Source organism: Pezoporus occidentalis, unplaced genomic scaffold (genome assembly GCF_034315485.1).
Source record: "Pezoporus occidentalis ecotype Australia unplaced genomic scaffold, CSIRO_AGI_Poc_V1 ctg216, whole genome shotgun sequence".
Lineage (NCBI taxonomy): Eukaryota > Metazoa > Chordata > Aves > Psittaciformes > Psittacidae > Pezoporus > Pezoporus occidentalis.
In genome coordinates, this window is record NW_026914029.1 from 415720 (window position 1) to 435073 (window position 19354).

At 50.6% G+C, this 19354-nt stretch overlaps 1 long non-coding RNA gene across 1 annotated transcript; it reads left to right on the plus strand.

The window, feature by feature from the left end:
• The first annotated feature begins 2558 nt into the window (after nt 1–2558).
• LOC134164310 (uncharacterized) lies at nt 2559–7120 on the plus strand. Its single transcript, XR_009965092.1, has 2 exons — nt 2559–6548; nt 6683–7120. It is a non-coding gene; the product is annotated as an uncharacterized LOC134164310 (long non-coding RNA).
• The last annotated feature ends 12234 nt before the right edge of the window (nt 7121–19354 follow it).

A 19354-nucleotide genomic window follows, 5' to 3' on the forward strand; every position in this document is an offset into this window, starting at 1 on the left:
GTGTCTTTTCCAGTCTCAAAGCCCTCACTTAGGTTTGAACCACTTGACAATGAATCCTCTAACTCGATAACGTGATATCTCGGAGCTTTAACATCGTGTAGGTGGTCTTCAAACCGTGAGCAGGTTTGTCTTGGGAAGGAGGGAGGGTGTTGTAGGAATGCCCCTCTCCTTCCAGCCTCTACCAGGGCTTTCTATTGAGTACGTGATGTTAAGAACCTCAACTATCAGAGTGAGAATTCAACCTCGCTAACGGTATGACTGCCAATTTCTTTGCTTTGAGTGTGTTTTTAGGGGGTTTTCCCTAGAACCCGCTCGGATCTGAATTGATTTAATGCCATTCCCCCGCTCGCCAGCGGGAACACTCTGCCTGGGTAACTTCAGCTCGCCGGCAACGTCAGTGGGCTGCTCCTGATGGACAGGTGACAATGGGGGCCGGGGGGGGAGGCTTCGTGCTGACTTGCTCTTCCTTTTGCTCTTGTTGCCTCAACCTCTCTAACAGAAGGCTGGGGTTTTTTTTATCCTTTGAGTGCTTTCCAAGGTGTTTATGACGCCCGTTCCTATGGGCAAGGTGATGTCTTCGGGCTCTTGAGGTCGCTACCTCGGGACTGTGCCCCTTTCCCGTCTTAAGGAGCTCTAGAGGCTTTGGAAGGTTGATGGAGCGCGCCGGCTTGCTGGGTCAGTCTTTTTGAGAGTTGTTTTCCTTTTGCAGGTGTTTTGAGCCACTGGGCCCCCTGCTTTTCATGGTCTTCGACCTTTAGAGGCTGGAGCTGCAGCCCTCTCTCTTTCAGCCATGCTGCTGGAGTGGGAAATCCCGCCCGGGCGCCTCATGGAAGCGGCTCTTCCCTAAAAACCATCCTTAACTCCTTTCCCTGCTAGACCGAGCTACCTTCCGATAGACTCGGGCTGTGCTTTGGCAGACGGGCTCACCTCTTGCTTTGGCAACCTCCTGGCTTCTCCCAGCCCTCTGGTTTCCCCTCTCTCCTCCCGCGGACCTGGGACATCGAAGCTGTGTCAGACGATGCCAAACGCTTCCCCCATTTCATCCCTGTTTGAACTCCGTTTCGCTTTGGTGGTTTGCAAACACAGCTGCTGCTGCTGCTGCTTCATCTCCTTCCTTTCATTTTTCTCCTTCATGCTGCAAAATATATCATGTTTTTTATCTCCCTGGGCCCAACTCTCTTATTTGCTAAGCTTGTCTGAGGTAGATGGCTCTTCCTTTAGCAGTAAGCACACGATTCCTCCTTGCACGTTCTGTACTTGATGCATTTCATTAGGTCCTTTGGCAAATCCTGGGCCAAAAGTGAAGAGATGCCTCTGAATCACAGGAATATTTGGCCCTGGGCTCCACCAAAGCGTCACTGCAGTGGGCACCAACCTGGCTTTAGGGGGTTCCTGCTGTGAGGTGGCCATGGTGGGGATGCTCTGGTGCTGTTCTCCATCACCATCGGGGTGCAGGATTCGGCTGCTGGGTCACACCGAGAGGTAGGTACGGGAATGTTGCTGAGATCCCTTGGGAAGATGGGGTTGTTATGGGATGCTGTTCCTCACACCCTCTCCATCAACCTCGTGCTGTCCCATTGCTTTTCCAGCAGGAGCTGCTGAGCAATCAGCCATGGATTTTTAAGTTGACTTTGCCATGCAAACCCACCGGTGGTCTCGGTTTTGCAGCATTGTTGTGAAGGGAAATGCACGTTGGTGTAAATGGGAGAGAGGGGATGTTTATGGCCCACTTATGGGGCCTGTTTCTGTGCCTGCCATTAACTGCCTCCACAGGAGCGATGGGGTTGTAGGGTGGAAGGTCTCAGGGTCTCTTCCCAGCCCTGCCATGGGCCTGGGATGGAGACCGTGGCAGGAGGCATGGTTTGTGGTCTCATTGGGTACATGTGTAGGTGCTCCCTGAGCAGAGTGGTCCCCATGAGCTCAGGTGATGGTTTTCCCAGGGTAGGTTACTCACTGCTGCTGCTGTGTGTTGGTGTGATTTGGAGGTCGGGTTTGGTCGCTGATGGGCTCCCCGTTGCTGATCTGGTGGTGTCCCCTCAGTGCCACCCTTAGGAGGTTCAGCCCTTCCTTTGGAGGTGATGGTGTTTGGGTGTATGGATGTATAGGGAATATAAAGGGAATATCAACTTTGCTGGACCTGCTTCCAGGGGTGGAGGTGTGCTCTCACAGCAGGCGTAGTCCTGCAGGGCTTAGTGATGGTTAGATATATGCTTGTCCCTTGCAGCCTGTCTTTGGCAGTGATGCAGATATGGGAGTTCCCTGAAGTTCTGGGTTGGTTTCAGCTGTGGTTCTTGGTTCGGGGTGTTCTTCAGCGAGGCTGGACCAGCTGCTGGCTGCCTTCAGGCATTGCCACTTGTCCCATGTGGCAGAGTCGATGCTGTTTGTGGCAGGAAATCTTTCCAAGGAACTGGAGTCAAACACACTGTATATATGAGCTATAAATACATAGAGAAGCGTAGGACAAAGGTAGATGTATGCAGAAGTCCAGTAGATTTGCATGTTGGGGGTATGTTTGTCATTAGGGGGAGAGTATTTAGAGCTGTGCTGAATGGGGGGTGGAATTGGGATGGGCAAAGCTTGGTGGAAGGGTTGGGAGCAACAGGATTTGGGAACGGACCAGGCACTGCAGCCCTGCTGCACACAACCAAATCCTGCTTTTGATACTCATTACCCCCCTCCCTGTTTGGTTTTGGTGCTTTATTCATTGTATGGGACTCACCCTGGGCCGTCACATGGAGAATCAGGAGTGCCAGGTCCTCCCCTCTGCGTGTGCATGGCGTGTGAAAGGGCCATCATGTTGGTGCAGTGGCTTAAAGCAGAGGCAGCACCACGCAGGAACCCTTCCCTTACGTCGCTCTAGACGCCGCTCTGGTGCGGAAGCATCTGTTCTTCCCAGGAAAAGCATGAGTCAGAAGGGATGAGAAGGGATACGGCTAAATTTGTCCCTCGGGATGAGGAACGCAGTGCCAGGTGGGCCCAGCAGTGGCTCCTCGCTGGCACAAGATGTTCTTATCGATGGCTTTTCTTTCCTTTTTGCTTTTTTAAACCTCATTAGCAGGACTGTTAATATCTGTTCTGTAATGAGAGCAGAGCCTGTACTGGCACCATGGGACTGGCTGAATTCAGGCTGGCTGCTCTGCGGGAGCCCATCCCCATGCTGTCTGGGCTGTTAAAAGACAATGAGATGCTTGCTCCCATTACCCCTCTTCACCTTGGTTGTCTTTTTGGCTGAGTATCTTTACTCCTCCCTGCGTGTGTTGGCTGGGAAGTGCAGTTTGCTCCTCTTGGAGGTGAGGGCTGGAATCTACAGGAACAGGGATGTCACCTCCAATCTGGCAGCAAAAGAGGAAACTTGATGTCAAACTCCATTCCCATCAGTGATGTGGAGCTGCTGCTTCCTGGGAAAGGGCTGGAGGTGGGAGCCTGTTCGCCTTCCCAAGCAACTGGGATGAGTGGGGGCCTCCCAGTGCCGTGTTTCCCTGTTTTTCCCTATTTATATGTGCTTTGACTGGGCAGGTTTCTGCTAAGCTGGCAGTTCCTCATCACTTGTGTTGGCAGTGGGCATCTTGCTGGGTGACCTCGGGCCCTGTGCCAACGAGCATCCCCAATCCCAGGGCTGCATCCCCAATCCCAAGGCTCTGGCTGCCTTTTGATGCGTGCATGGATGGATAAAGGACCATACTGGGGAGAGGGTGGGCAGGAGAAACAGGGGCCAGGCAGGCTGGTCCAGGCTGTAGAGGGGGTTGGACATGGAAAGCAGGTGCTGTAGTGGTAGTTAAGGATTTATCCTGGTTGGAATGGGGTGGGACACATGCTATGGAGGAGACTTTGCCCAGATTTTTGCTTTGCCATCAAAAATACCAATTTCTCTCCTAGAGGAGGCTTTTATTCTTGTTCTCCTGAGGTTCCAGGGGACCAAGAGGGCTGCAAAGGGGGTGCCCATCATGCCAGGATAAGGCATTCCTGTGGTCTGGAAGCTCCTCTGATTTCCACCCCTTCCCCTCGGCACTTCTATTATAAAACAAAAGAACTAATTTCCAGCTGAGCCCCAGTATCTCTTATCTAAAGAAACGATATTGGTGTTTGGAACCTGCGTTGTATATACAAACCTGAAACAAATAGATAGTTACTTTCTATTTTAGAAGGGGGGGGAAGAGGAAATATTTAAGTGAATTCCTTAGATGTAGGTGTCAGAAACCTCTGTGCAGCGGGAGAGAGGCTGGCAGAGGTGGGGAGAGTGGGAACAGCGGGAGCAGGGCGAGTAGTTTGCCATCCTCTTGCGCTTTGGCTTCTCTGCTTCTCCATCCACCTATAAATAGACAAAAAGATATATATACAAATCTATCTATATATATATATATAAATTCTATATATCTAAGTCACATAGCTGTTTTATTTTTGTATCCATGCCTAGTGCTGTTTGAGCAATATGGTGGCCAAGGAGAGGAGGGTTGGGTAAGGCTGGGGGGCTCAGAGGGCTCCATTGGCTCTGGCTGCTCTCCCAGCATCGCTGCTGTTTGCTGTTTTGATAGGGAAAAACATGGAAAAGGGAGGGAAAAGGGAAAAATCCCCGGGATTGGGGGGAGCCTGGGCACCCCGTTTGCCGCCAGCTTGCTGGTAAGGAAGTGGTTTTCCCACTGAGGGCTGTGTCTTGCTTGGATTTTATTGCTTCTCCAGATGAATTTCAGCTCCAGGGGTGCTGTTTTCAACGGGAAGGATGAGGCCTGTGGGGTGGCACAGGACGGGGGACACGCTGTGGGGACAGGCTCCCCACGCCACTACCTCGCTGGGTGCCAGCGGGCACCCATCCTCGCCGCCTTGGTGTTAATCCTGATGGATCCCATGGCTTATGGAGCTGCCTGGGTGGCCGTGGTGAGGTCCCCTTAGGTCCCCGTGCCTGGCTGGAGCAGGGCACCTTCTCTGTAGGCACGTCAATACCTCTATAACAAACACAAGATCTCCAAGCATCAGGGTTTTACTGGTGCCGTGCAGGCTGCTGGTACCCGGGGAGGGATGCGAAGCTTCATTCCCAGTGTGTGGAATGGCATGGAGCCCTGGCTTGGTGGGCAGCAGGCACCATGGAGAAGGTGCTGGGGTGCTCAGGGCCTTTCCTGCAAAGCAGTATGGACCCGCTATCCCCTTTCCCTGTGTGGTGAGGGGAAGAAGAGCCAGTTTTGGGACCGAGCAATGCCAAGGAGTGGCAAACCATCCCCTCTGCCTCCTTTAGGGCAGGATTTGGGGATTGCCTTTGGGCAGCGGTGCTTCTGCTCCCCTCCAGCTTGGTCCCATGGTCCTTACCACTATGGGGTGGGGGGGACCCAGATGTTTTTGGGGCTCAGATGTCTCTGCATGGAGATGGGATGGCGGGGCAGACCCTGGGTACTTCATGCCTCTGGGACCAGGCAGAGGACCCTCACTGTTGTCATGGGCTGAGACACGAATGTAATGCCCAGGAGCTGGTCCCCTCATGTCCTCCGTAGGTGTCACCTGTATTTTCCATGATATTTCTGTCTTCTTTGTCGGGATCGGGATGGGGAGGGTGGGGGGGAGGGGGGTGGGGGGGGGGTTGGTGGTATATTTCTAATATCAAGCCAAGAGTTGTTCAGCACCAATTCTTGATATCGAAGCAAAAGCATGTTTGGTGGGACTAACTTGCATTTATTAGAGGTAAATACATAAGTAAGTATTTTCTATGTTAAAACAAGGCAAAGGATGGGAGGAGGAAGAGGAGGAATGAGACTTCTCACTGGTTCGAGGGGCTGCGTTGCCTCCAAGCAGTGGGGCTTTGGGGTAGTGCTGGGGTGGGTTGGGGTGGGTTGGGGGGGGGGGGGGGGGGGGGGGCAGCTTTCTCCTTTCCCTATTTCCCCTGGAATCACTTACAGAAAAAAAACAGGAAAAAGAAGAAGGAAACACAAAACTCAGATGTTTACAAAGCACATTTGCCACCGTTAACCCTCTGGATGCCAAACAGACACGTCAAGAGCTGCTCCTCCCCATGTGCCATGGGATGGAGGGGTGGCTGCACCAACGCCATCATCCTGCTTCCCTTGGGATCATTGACTCTGGTCGTATCTTTTCCTTTGGTACACTCAGCCCTGCTTCCTCCATCCACCTGCTGGCAGGAGCTTGCTTTTTGGGGGGGTGTTTGCTTCCTCTGCCCCCTTTCCAGCCTCTTCCTGCTCGGCTTTGGGAGCGGTGGGAAAGCACCTGTCTCCACTCGGGGAGGTTTTGGCTTGGTGGGAGGCGCTGGACCTGCTTCCTGCCTTCCCAGATGCACTTTAAGGCCAAACTCCTCCTTTTTCTTATCTATGGGGCTGGTAGAGAGCAGGCAGAGGATGCTCCTGTGGTCCTGGAGGGCTGCAGGACCTTCCCTAGGCTGTGTGGGCTCCGGTTCCTTTGCCTTTCCTGCTTGGAAAAGCCCCATAGAAATAGAAATCCTTCTGGACACATCTAAGTTGCCGTAAGTTACTCGAACCATCCTTTTGGGCTTTCAGAGATTGCACATGTGCAATCCCTGGATCCTGGGGGAGCATCTCCAGCTCTCCTGGGTGAGCATCCCTGCATCTCCAGGGAAGCATCTTCACCTCTCCCATGGGAGCATCCTTGGCTCCCCTGGGAAGCATCTCCAGCTCTCCAAGGAGAGCATCCTTGGGTCTCCTGGGGGGCATCCTTGGAGCTCCAGGGGAGCATCCCTGGATCCCATGGGGAGCATCTCCACTTCTCCCAGGGGTGCATCCCTGTCTCCCCTGGGGAGCTCAGACTTTTTACTCCCCTTTGCTAGGTTTGTAGAGTCTCTGAACCCTCATAGATCTCCCTTAGGTAGCTCTTGATTTCATTCCCTCCTAACTCCATAGTGTTTTCCCTAAGGCTGGATTTTCTTCTGGACCCACCAGGTCTCTGGTTGCTTGCAACATCTTTTCCCACTTCTTTAGGAAGAACTTCTTGCCTGTGGATAGAAAGACTAAGACCATCCAACCTCATTTCCATTTCTTGAATGTCCAGTATTCCGATCTATAACACACATTAGGGTGCTCTTTGGTGCTGTTTCAATGGGAACCAGTGGAACTGCCTTTTTTTTCCCCCCATAACAATAAAGGAATCTTTAGGACCGCTGGTTCCATCCTGTTTCTCGTCGTGACTTTTCTTTCCTCTTTCTTAGTTCTTTTTTTTTTTTGGGGGGGGGGGGGGTGTGTGTTTGGGTTTTTACTAAACAATGAGTAGCTCTCAGCTGCTGGAGCTTTGTGGTGTTGATTCTACTGCCTTGTGCACTGCGACCTGCTGCCTGCATGGGCAGGATGGATGCTGCGAGCCGGGTGGGCTGTATCACCCCTTGGGATACAAGAGGATCCCAAGGAGACTCCGAGGAGGAGTTGGGGTCGAATCGTTTCGGTTTGCAGTTGCACACAGCAAAAAGAGCATTGGAGGGGAGCCCGGATGGCAACTAGGGGGTTAATTGTTGAACTTTCAGGTATGTTCCTCAAGAGAAAAATAATAATAATAATAATTAATAATAATAAAAAGAATAATAATAAAATAGAGAAACAAACCACTATTTTTTCAGTCAGCTTTTTTTTTTCTGTAAAGGATTTACAAAGAAATCTGACATGATGGTGCTGTACCAAAGCCTTATATGAAACTTATTCCGTGCTCTATATAATCTCTCTGTATCTGTAATTGTTGCTCTCGGCCTCTGTGCTCACGAAGGCCACTAAAATGCTATCAGGAGGGACCGACGGTGGCGGCGTGCTCGGCATTCCCGGGAATACCCAGCTTCCTACCCGGAGCTGGGCTGGGACCGCAGGGAGGGGAAGCCAAATTGCAGCATCACTCCCCAGGTACGTGATGAGGGGCACAAGTGGGGGTCCCTCACCCCAAACTCTCTTTCCCACTGGGTGCTAAGCCTGCCCTGGGCAGGTAACTGAGACCTCGCTGGGAGCACTGATGGCTCCTCCTGGGCAACCTCCGAGCTCACCTCCAAGGGGATAACAACCCATCGAGACCCTTTGCCATGGGGGTTTTACATCTTCCAGCTCAGCCCAACCTAAGCAGGGCTTGGCCAAGGCAGATCTCTCCTTGCTCTCGCCCTGCGAGCCCTATCCCTGCCCTTCCCCATCTTCCCTTGGGGGTGGACGGGGAGCTGGGGCTGCTTTGATAGCTCTAAGCAATAATCCCACTCTGCCAAGAAAGTTGGGTCCCTTTGGCTCTTGGACTGTTGTCAGTTAATGAGTAAAGGCTCAAAGCCAACACCAATTGGACAACGTGAGTTTGAAGCCCTGCCTTACTGGGAATACTGGTCCCTCGGTCTCTGCCTGTTGGGATTTTAAGGCCTTCTGAGCACTTGATTTTCTCGCCAGTCCCATTGCATGTTCCTAGACTGACTTTTTATGTTGGTTTTCTTTCAATGTCCCCACGATGAGAGAAGTTCTGGCAGTGTTGCAATGTTACGTACAAGTAGCCATGCTGTAGGAGAATGATGGGTTTTGGAATCGATTAACTTGCTCCTCATGTAACATTACCCTGCTTCAGAAATGTTTTGTATTTTGATATAAATAAACATTTGCTAAAAAAAGAAAAGAGGCTTTTTTTTTGCTGTCATTGGTTTGGATTTGCCTGTGGAGATGGTTGTGGAGAGGATGCTGCTTCTTTGGGATGCGGGAAGGATCACCCCCGTCCCCTGTGCATCCCATTCCCTGTGCACCTCCACATCCCCATCCTGTGCACATCCCTTTGCTCCTAGGCCCATCTTGACGCCAGATCATGACCTGGCTCTGGGTTGTGCAGGTTTGGGTGTGCAGCAATGAGGGTAGCAGCCCGTCAGGCCAAAATCCACCTCATTCCAAGCTGTGGAGCTCTTGAGGCCACCCCATGCCTGGGAAGCAGGACACAAGGCTGTGTGCAGCCTGCTGTCAAGGTGATCCCCCTTGCTTTGTCATCAGCTTTACCATCCAGCATTCCCCTTCTGCTTTGTCTTTGCTTTACATTCATCAATATTACCAGCTGATCCTCCAGTCCCCCTCAGTGGGTTTATTAATATTGCCCTCTGATCTGCAGGAAGCAGCCATGCTTTATATTCCATCCCCATCCCCAGCTCCTTCAAGCCCCAACACCACATTTAATTACATTTTCCTCCTTGGCTCAAGCAAACACAAACTGAGCTCCTGCAATCCCTCCCCTGCACTGGAGCTGGTGCCTGGTAGAGGTGGACAGCATCCTCCATCGCTTTAATAGATGGGGCTGGTGCCCATCTTTGGGGCTTGCTTGTGGGAGATTGATGTTTGTCATTCCCTGTGGGTGGCATTGAACTTGGCAGGGAAAAAGGTTTGCCCATGGGGTTCAATGTGGAGGGCTGCTGATTAGCAAGCAACACAGGAGCCTTGGACCATAAATCAGAAGCTTTGCTCAGGGCAGATGCTGCTCCTGCCACGTCCCACCCTCTGTGTGGTGGATCCAGGATGGAGTTAACTCGAGGGATGGATGCTCGCATGGATGCTCATGTGCAGAACAGAAACGCCTCCTGGGGCTGGATCTGCCCTTCTTGGCCCAACTATGATTCCATGGGGCAAGAAGAGGCAAAGACCTTTTCTAACCCCCCCCAGGGTGGCAGCTTGGAGCCCTTCTCACCATACTGCTGGGTGCAGGATCTGGTCTCTGGGGCTTTAGTGCTTTTCCTCTACCAGCCACTGCCTGAGGACTGTGTTTGCCAGAGTCAATAGAATAGAAATTAAGCTATTTATGTGGGGACAGCAGCAACTCCTATGGTGTTATCCTAGGAAACACGGATGTTGGGATGAAGGAGCACAAGGAACGGCTGTTGGCAGCCCCTGGGATGAGGAGAAGCTCAGCTGGGGCTGAGCGAGGACGGTACCAACAGCAGCATCCTCAATGGAGCTGCTGCCAACCAGCTCCTTGGCTTCCACACACTGCCTGAAACAAGCCTTTGATGGTTCTGTAGTGCCTAATATTTTTCCAGCTGAGAAGCTGGTGGTTTTTATTCACGTCCATCCATAACAACGGATGAGATTTATTCCTGGGTGAGCAGAGCTGCACCATGGCTCCATGCAGAGGACCCAAACCCCCTTTTCTCCCCACTAAACTCTCCCCTCCGGGCAGTCCAGTCTTGCTGTTTGCAAAGCAAAGCAAGCTGCACATTAACTTTACATTGACTTTCTCTTAGCAGAGCCCCGGGAGGTTGCTCCAAGGTGTGCAATCTGTTCTTTGGGGGCTTTATAAGCTTTTAGTAGCTTAAAACACAACTAAGTTGGCCCTAATCTCTCATAAAAGCAGGTCTTAGCCCAGTGCTTTCCTTTGCTGTTGTGTTTGTCTGATTGATGGGAAGAAAATGGGCCTCAAATCTCCCTTTGTAAAATCCCAGCTCAAACCCATCCATGGTGTTTGCAGGGAGAAAAAACACTGGGAACATCTATTTCTCCAGGCTTTGCTCCTTTGTTTTGTAAGAGCTTATCCAAGCCTGGCTGGGGTTTCCTCCCAGAGACATCCATGGAAATGGCTTGTGTGGGGTGAAGATGAAGGTGTGGAAGTGGGTGATGGAGGAGCAGGAGAGGTCTGTGCTCGTCCATGGGTCTGCCAGGATTATAATCCCCAAGGAGCGATTCTGATGGGCACTTGTGGTCTCCAGACCTCAGCTTTCACTCTCTGGTGGGTCCGTGAATGCTTTGCACTCCGAAAGGTGGATTTCTGCATCCTGAGTGGGAATAAGCATCCTTCTGGATGTCAGGGGGAACATTGCCTCCTGCAACACCCCCAAAACAATCCATAGGAGATGCCGTTGAGGCCAATGCGGCAGGACCAGCACCATTTTCATGTTACTGGTGAGTTTATGTAGAGGACTGGCTGCAACATGCGAGCACTGAAAAGTGTATTTGTCTTTGTGTCTTATCGATTTATTTCCTGTCTCCTGCATTGCAAGCTCCAGCAGCTGCAGCAAGGAAGGGAAAAGAGCCCAAGAGGCTGCTGGAGTCGGATCATGTCCCCATCAGGGCCAAGGGTCCCTCTGGGTTTGTCCCCTTGCAGGATGAAACCATCAAGCTGAGTGCTGAGAGCATCTTTGGAGTACTCTGAGGATTGGTTTGGTGGAGCAGGAGCCTAGGAATGATTCAAAGAGAGGGGTTTGTTGTGGCTGGTGATAGCAAAGATGCTCATGAAGGGTGATGTGGATGGAGGGGGTGTAAGCAGGGTGTGTACGAGCAGTGCAGCCATGGGATGCAGGAGAATCATTGCAGCCTGGTTGGGAAGCTGTAGCTGTCCCTGTTTCCAGTCTCATTGCACAATACTTGGACCAAAGGGAGATGCTGGGCATGGCTGTGCTGATGCAAGGGGACCAAACCCTGCTCCCACTCAACAGGAGGGATCCCATTCCCCATTTTCCCAGTAGTTTGCTCTGAGAACCATGGGTGGCATCATCATGGCTGGGAGGACATGAGCGTGTGTGTCCTCATCCGGGTAGAAGCACAACCATCTCTCCCTTGTCTCTGTGTCCATCCCTCTGCCCTTTCCACTCATTAACTCCACCATCTGCTCCTTCATTCATCTGCTATCCCCATCAATAAATCACCCCTGCCTTCCCCCTCCATCCATGCATGGAAGTACCTTTGGGTTTCCCCCTCATCCCAGACCCCCAGGACCATGTTTTGAGCTTGGAATTCAGGAGGAAAGCTCCCACGTCCCTGGGAGCTTTATTTTACCTCTTGTGATGGCTCTGGAACGCTCAGGGACATGGGAACGCGTTGGGAGCTGCTCCATCTGCAGGTGGATGGGTCGTGGGTACCACTCACATCCACACTCCACCTGCTTCCTCCTGCATCCATGGAACTGTCCCTGTTCCTCCCGGCTCTGCCCTTTTCCCCAAGGCAGGAAAGGTTAAGCCGAGATCACCCAGCCCAGATTCCTGCTCCCTGGGGCTAATTACGGAACAATATTAGATAAGAGTCAACATATGTTGTAAAAGGCACTATGCATCACTGCCTGACAGCTCCTAACAATGTGCTCATGTAACAGCTGTCAGCCTGCAACGCTTCGAAATGAGTAATATGGTGATTTATGGATATCAGACCTGCCCTTAACACTCACCAGCAACAACACACGAAGCCCTAAAGCTGTGGCACGAGATGGGCTTGGCTCAGCCTCCTGCTTTCTCCAGTGATGCTTCGCTTCCAGATGTGTCTGCATGGATGCTCCCTGTGCAGAACTATCGCTTCTTCTGCCTCCTGCTACCAGCAGCAGGAAGAGCCAGCTCCTCTCCATGGGCTCAGATAGGTCTCAACTTCATTACTATGCTAACTATAAGATGATGTTTGAAATGCAACCAAGAAATACACACCAGAGCCCTGTTTTCCCCTATTCCCTGCCTGTTCAGGGCTCTGGATGCTCAGACCTTTGATTAAATCGAGCTCCATGTCATTTTGGAGCCCTGGGGTCAGAAGGGAGATTTTGTCCACTTATGAAACCCTTGAACCCCAAACCACGTCCCTTTTTTCCCTGTTATCCCAAAGGCTCTGTATTTTGGGGTAAAATAGAGCAGGGGGTGCAAACTCACCAGCTGCATTTGGGAATGGGGAAGCTCCTCTTCACCTTTCTTAGGCATACTTGGAGGGATGCCCTTAGGTATGGCTGTGTGCAGGGGGTTTTGCTCCTTGCTGCTGCAGTGCTTTGGCTTGGATCTTTGGTGCTTTTGGCTCTGTTTGGGCAAGAAAACCAACTTTTGGGAGGTGTTTCTTTGCTGGGTAGAGCTTGGCTCAGGTAGGGATGCTGGGGAGGCAGGGGGGATGTGGTGAGCTGTGCTGGAGAGGCTGCTGGTGTGAGAAAATAGCCCCAGACTCATGTTATTTAAAACGTATGTATGTGTTTGCCTTTCCTCGTTGGTTTTAGCAAGCCTTAAGGCTCGCTCGAGTTGGGTGCTGATGGTATTTACTGGTGGGAATGGGTGGTTTTGGTGAGAGCTGAGATCTGCTTCCATGTGGGAAGGGCTGCAGCAGGCAACGTGACTGGGGGGGATACAGGCTTTAGGCAGCCCTGCATGTGTGGAAGGCAGTGAATCCAACATGAATTAGAGGTGGGGATGAGTTTTCAGCTCTTAATGTCATGAAGACATCATTTTTCCCCTTTGCTTTTCCAGCTGGTGATTTCCAGCGGGATTTGCATCACCCTCTTTGGTTTATTCCAAATCCCTTGTTTTCTTGTATGTGTGTACTTTTCTCCAACCTAACAGTGTGGCTGTTTTCATGGTTTCTGGGGGTAAATATGTCTTTTGGGCAAAAGACATGAGCTAAACCTGCTCTGGCACTTGGTGCTGGGCTCTCATAACCTATAACCACACCAAGTTCCCTATGCTGCAAGAGGAATGTGGGAATCCCACTAAAACTGCTCATTTCATCAAGTTTCGAGGCTATAATGCGACTGGTAATGCAGCTTTATACAAAGTAATAAAGAAAATAAGGGTGATGGCCTTACCCCTGTGTTTTAATCTGCAAAACAACCATGGAAAAGGCCATTTATGGAGCTTCTGAGTGGGTTGGATTGAGCCTTCACAAAACCTCACCTAAACTAAGGCTCCGTTGCAATGTGCTCTTTATAGGCTGGTATTTACCAGCCTAGCAACTCCTTTACTTTGGAAGTGAAACTGTATTTCATGTTTTCTAATACATATTCATTATTTACCAACTTGTTTCCACTTGAATTTTTGCCGTTTTATGCGATTTCTCATGGGGATTCTTTTAATATGCAGATTTCATCTAAAATATTTCAAAGGTGGGTATTTTGGCTGTGTAATTATCCCTTTCTATTGTGTTTAAGGCCAAATATAACTTTTAAATTCCCCAAACTATGGCTCTATTTTGGGTTTTTCCTACTGGGATGGTTGTATTAATCACAGCTGTGTGTGAGACCTGCATGCAGGCGCTCCTGTGTTTCCAGCCCTCAGCAAGCTGTAGTTGAGAGCTGATGGCCCCTCACAGGTGATGCTGATGGTTCTTTATAGGTGATGCTGAGAGGGCTTGCAGCTAGCTGGCATTATACTCCCACATGAATTGGGATGAATAACGGGGTTTGGGACCAGGGAAGAAGTCGATGGGGGTGACTTTGGAGCACATCATCTCACCCTGTGTTAGCTGCTTTGTTCCCTAAATAGAGCTTTGGCTCCTAATTACTACAGCTACTTCCAACCTGTGAGAACACTTGGAACAATAACCAAAGCCAGTCGAGAATGGGTTGAGCCATCTCCATTTCCATTCCCAGGATAAGAAAACAGCTCCAGGCTGCTTCGTTTTGCCCCAAGGGCTAAATAAGCCCCCATGAGTGTCTGCCTTGCCCCTTTACACTGCTGCTCTGATGGGGAAGGTGAGCTGGTGACCACTGGAGGAGCGAGAAGCTTTCTGCAGTGAGGCATTCACAAACCAAGTGTGTGTTAACGGGCTTCATCAGGGCTGGACCAAAAGCCCTATGGCATTTGTAATGCAAATCACCCAGCCATGCCTTAATCATGACCACCGGGAGACAATTAGGGTTAAAATAGAGATTTCTCCACAACAAGGGCAAACAATAGAGAAATAATAAGAAGAAAGGCTTGGTTTGGTTCATTTCCAGCAGACTGTTGCTTTGGTAGCTCTTAGGGCTTGAGTTGGGCTGCTTCTGCTTGGAAAGCATCCTCAACCCAGTGCTTCTGCCCTAATATAGAGGTTAGTTTGAGGAGGAAAGGGGGGTTTTGGGTGAGCTCCCTCAGTTTGAAAGTCAGGGTTGGCTCTTCTTGCAGAGAGCCCAGCAGTGAAATGGGTTAGAAACAAGGGAAACAAATCGGCTCTTGTGGAACGTGATGGCAAATGTGACCTAAAGGAAGAAGGAGGTGAGGAGGAAATGGTTTTTCTTTGCGTTTTGATCATATTGTCGGTTTTACCGTCAAAGTAAACTGGGTGTGGGACAAAAGCCTTATTCAGTGCTGCCCTGAGGCTATGGAAGGAGAAAGGGGCTGGGAGAGCACTGTGGGGCATGGGGAAGTGCTGCTGGGACCCACTGGAGCCAGGCTGTGATGCCCTTTTTTCCCCACCAAGCTACAGCTTGGGAATGATGCAGCCAGGATTTATCCCTATGGACCACACAACCGTTTTCCCTGCCTTTTACCTTCCTTTTGCTCCCTGCTTTCCCCAGACAAGCGCTAAAAGCAAGGAATAGGAGCGTGTGCCCATTCTCCATACTTGCTATGCCCTTCCTAAACCCAAACCCAGTGTCTGAAGTCACCACTAGGACTTTGTAGAACGCTTACCAAGGTTGCATTTAAGACTGTCCCTGTTTTAAAGACAGGGAAAAGACACCACCAACAGTGCTCTTATCTTTACTTAGAGTTTATTAAACCTCTGTACCTCTATACTGCATTGTGAGGGGTGCTTGGATATGGGGTGAAGCTGTTTTGGGAGTGTAATAAAGGACAAAGTCCTTTCTTTTTCTTGATACCTTTAATATATATTTTTGCTACTTTTGAGCTCCAAACAGGAGAATCTTGCACCAATTTTCTTCATTTACATGGGGGGAAGCGTTGCACAAACCCAGTTTGGGATGTCCCAGGGCCCTTCCGTTAGAGCTGGGGGGGGCTGTATCCCTGCAGGGATAGGGGTGATGTCCCACCTGGCTTAGGAGGTGCAAGGAGAGGAATGCTCCTTGCAAAGGGAAACGAAATAGTAGGAAAGCTGCAGTGATTTGCAGCAGGATATGTTTCGGAGCACATACACTGCCCTGCTTAGAGCTTATGCAGCTCGTATTGCATCACTCCTTCCACAAAGCGCATTAATCTCGGCTTAATAGACATGGTGATAACAGCAATGAGTTGCATCCGTGTTCATCACCTCCGAGCACCCATCCCACCCCTGTCTGGGCTGTATCACACTGTGCCATCACTCCTTACACAGAACGGGGGGGGGTCTGGGCATCACCAGCCATGATTTGGCCAGAGGAGGGTGCTCTCTGCTTAGAATTACCCCAGCCTCTGCCTTGATTCGACTGCGAGCACCTCGCAGCATCCTACAAGGTCCCTGTGCAGAGGGGTCCTGCTGCCTTCCCTCCAGCCTGGGTGCTTTGGGCAAGGGGGATGTCAATCTCCTTGTACCCACCCCAGCATCCCCATCCCAGTGTGCGATTTAGGATGAGCGTAGGATGAAGGTAAAGCGAAAGAAAGGAACATCCCTATCACAGTATGGGGTTCTGTGTGGGATGAGCAGGGGGAGAGGATACAGCAAATGAAGAGAACAACCCTATTCCACTGTGGGGCTCTGCTTGTGATAAGCAGGGAGAGAAGGTAGAGCAAAGGAAGGGGTATCCCCATCCTAGTATGGGACTTGGGATGAGCACAGGGAGAAGATAGAGCAAAGGAAAGCGGTATCCCCATCCCAGTATGGGACTTGGGATGAGCACAGGGAGAAGATAGAGCAAAAGAAGGGGGCATTCCCATCCCAGTATGGGACTTGGGATGAGCACAGGGAGAAGATAAAGCAAAGGAAGGGGGCATTCCCATCCCAGTATGAGACTTGGGATGAGCACAGGGAGAAGATAAAGCAAAGGAAGGGGGCATCCCCATCCCAGTATGGGACTTGGGATGAGCACAGGGAGAAGATAAAGCAAAGGAAGGGGGCATTCCCATCCCAGTATGAGACTTGGGATGAACACAGGCAGAAGACAGACCAAAGGAAAGGGGTATCCCCATCCCAGTATAGGAATTGGGATGAGCAGGGAGAGAAGATGGAGTCAACAAAGGGGGCTCAGCTACCAGGGAGGGAGTGTGAGTACATTCATCATCAAGAAAGGCAAAAACAAGAGGGAAACCAGCAACCCAGCATCACCAAGTTGACTGAAGCAAGTGTTTCCAGCCCTGCAGGAGGGAGCCGGGCTGACTGGAATGCTAAAATCCCCTCGATTTGCATCTTTTCCAACAGGAGCCGATAAAAGCAAATACTCCACTGCCAATAATTATAATATTTTAATTGCCTTTCTTCAGGCTTTTTGTTTTTTCCTGAGCCAGACAAAGGCTGCATCCCAAACCCGCAACACAGCATCCCTCCTGGGGGAGCTTTGGGTGCCTTTTGCCTCTGGGAGGGTCCTATGTGTGACCCACAGCACCCTGCAGGGTCAGCTCTGGGTGCGTACCGCAGCACCCACTGTGTGCAGTGGGGTGGATTTTGCCCCTCTTCCTCCCAATTCCATGTGTTCCTCTCGTGATTTGGCAGCATTTTGGCTATAGGTCACCCTCTGGTTTTGGGATTGCACCCCGAGCATCACATATTTGGGCTCACACTGGAGTCCTTTAATCGCCATAAATCCAGGGATCAGGAATGACTTGGTTTATTTAGGTTTTCATTGAAGGCAAGGAAATGAGGTTTGGTTGGTGATTCCTTTTAGGGTTTGTCTTTTGGAAGTGTTTCAGCATGGTGCAAACCAGCACTTTCATGTCTGGACCCTAAACCAGTGATGGTTGGTGGGGTGGAAACTGGGATGGAGCAGGAGGGGATTTTTCCTTCCTTGATGTCAGCATCCTTTCCCTTCCCAGGCATGGAAACAGCCTCTGGGTTCCCCAACCTCTTCCCATCCCTTCCCCATCCCATTTCCAGGTTCACCAACCTTGATGTGAACTGGTACCTTTGGGCCTGGAGCAAACGGGTCATTGTGTTGGGATGGGGTATCAGGAAGGTCCCTTCTTTAATGGCTGAAGACGGGGTTGAGATGAATTTGGCTGCAATTTGGGGGCTCGAGGGCTCTTCTTGCACCATGGCACATCCTCCGTGCATCCATGTGCAAGAAGGTATTTGCAGGGTGAGGGACTCATCATTTAAACTGTTGAGCAAAACAAATAGATGTAAAGCAAAGCCAAAGGCAGGGCGCCGCAGGAGTAGGCAATGCTGTTTGCTTTTCAAACAGACACACCAAAAATACAAACAGTAGCAGGAGGGATGGGGAGATTAAAGTGGAAACAGCAGAAATCCCACCAGGAAGTGGTGTTTTCCATTTTGGATATGCAGGAGATTAGCAACACTTTGTTGCCTGCTACAAATGTCCCTGTCCCCCTGGGAAACTTGCTTAGAAAAGCTCTTTTTGGGAGGGGGAAATAATTCATATTGAAATCCCTTGCAGGGAATGCTGACTTTTGAAATGGGAGCTGCCCCTGCTTGCCTTTTCCATGCAAAAATGGGATATTTGGAAGGAAATGAGATGCTTTCCCTGCAAATCTGGATATTGTTATAAAGCTGATATCTATTAACCTGATATCAATGACCCCCTAGCTCCGTCCTGCACCATCTGCTTCCACGCACAAAGCTATCCCTGCAATAAGTTATTTGCAGGCCCACACAATTCCAGGTGGATTTCTGCTCCCATTCAGACTGGCAACAGCCCTGAGTTGGGGCTGCAGTAGCCAGGGGATGTGCCATGGGTTTTAGCCTATAAAAGGCAGGGAATTGCTTCTTGGGATGCAGGCAAGGGAGAACTTTGCTTTAATGCATAGGAGCCAGGAACTGCATTTCGTAACAGCTCCTTGCCTTTGCTCCTGCTTGGGATCCAAACCCAAAATGCTGTGGAATCTTGAAGTGTTTTCCTAGTGAATATTCCAGGGATGTGCAAACAGCATTGCAAGGGCCAGGGGGGATGTATTGGCTTGTCCATAAGGCAACAGGTTCACAGCTGGGCTGTAAACTGTGGTCCTTGGGGCTTTTCAGTGCTTTTCAGGGTAGCTGGTGCCTGAGCATCACTGGAAGGATCTGTATCCACTGCCATCCTTGTACATGCTTTGCTTGTAAGGGGATGTTTTCATTCTGGTGTGTTTTTAGGATCTCTGGATATTAAACTTTGGAAACTTCTGAAGTGTTTTATTGCACTTTAGAATCAGAAATGACGTCTGTTTTGAAAGCAGAAAGTTAGTGTGTGCTAAGCAAAACTGGGAGTTCTGCTTCTTTTGCATTGGAAGCTCTGCTGAAATGGATGGTTTCACTAAGGGAAAGCTGAGCTTGGTTTGCTTTTCAGTGTTGCTTTTGCTATTTGGTCTGGTAACACCTTTTTCTGGTGCTTTGAGTCACTACTGAGCCCCTGGCGCTCCTCTCTGGTGCTGTCATGTATCCAAAGTGAGCTTGGAAACAGGCAGAGCTGCGCTGGGAGCTTGTCTGCATGCGGGATGATGCTCGCTGCATCCCCAACCTGCAGCCCCCATCCCTCCTCCCTTTGGGAGTCCACGTTTTCCTTGGGGCCTGCCGGGATCCAAACCACGTGCTGGGTGGGAACGGTGTTAGGAACAGCAGCGGGGTGGCTTTGACAAGCAGATCCCACCATCATCCTCACCTTCCCCACAAGCATTTGGTGGCGGCGGTGGCTG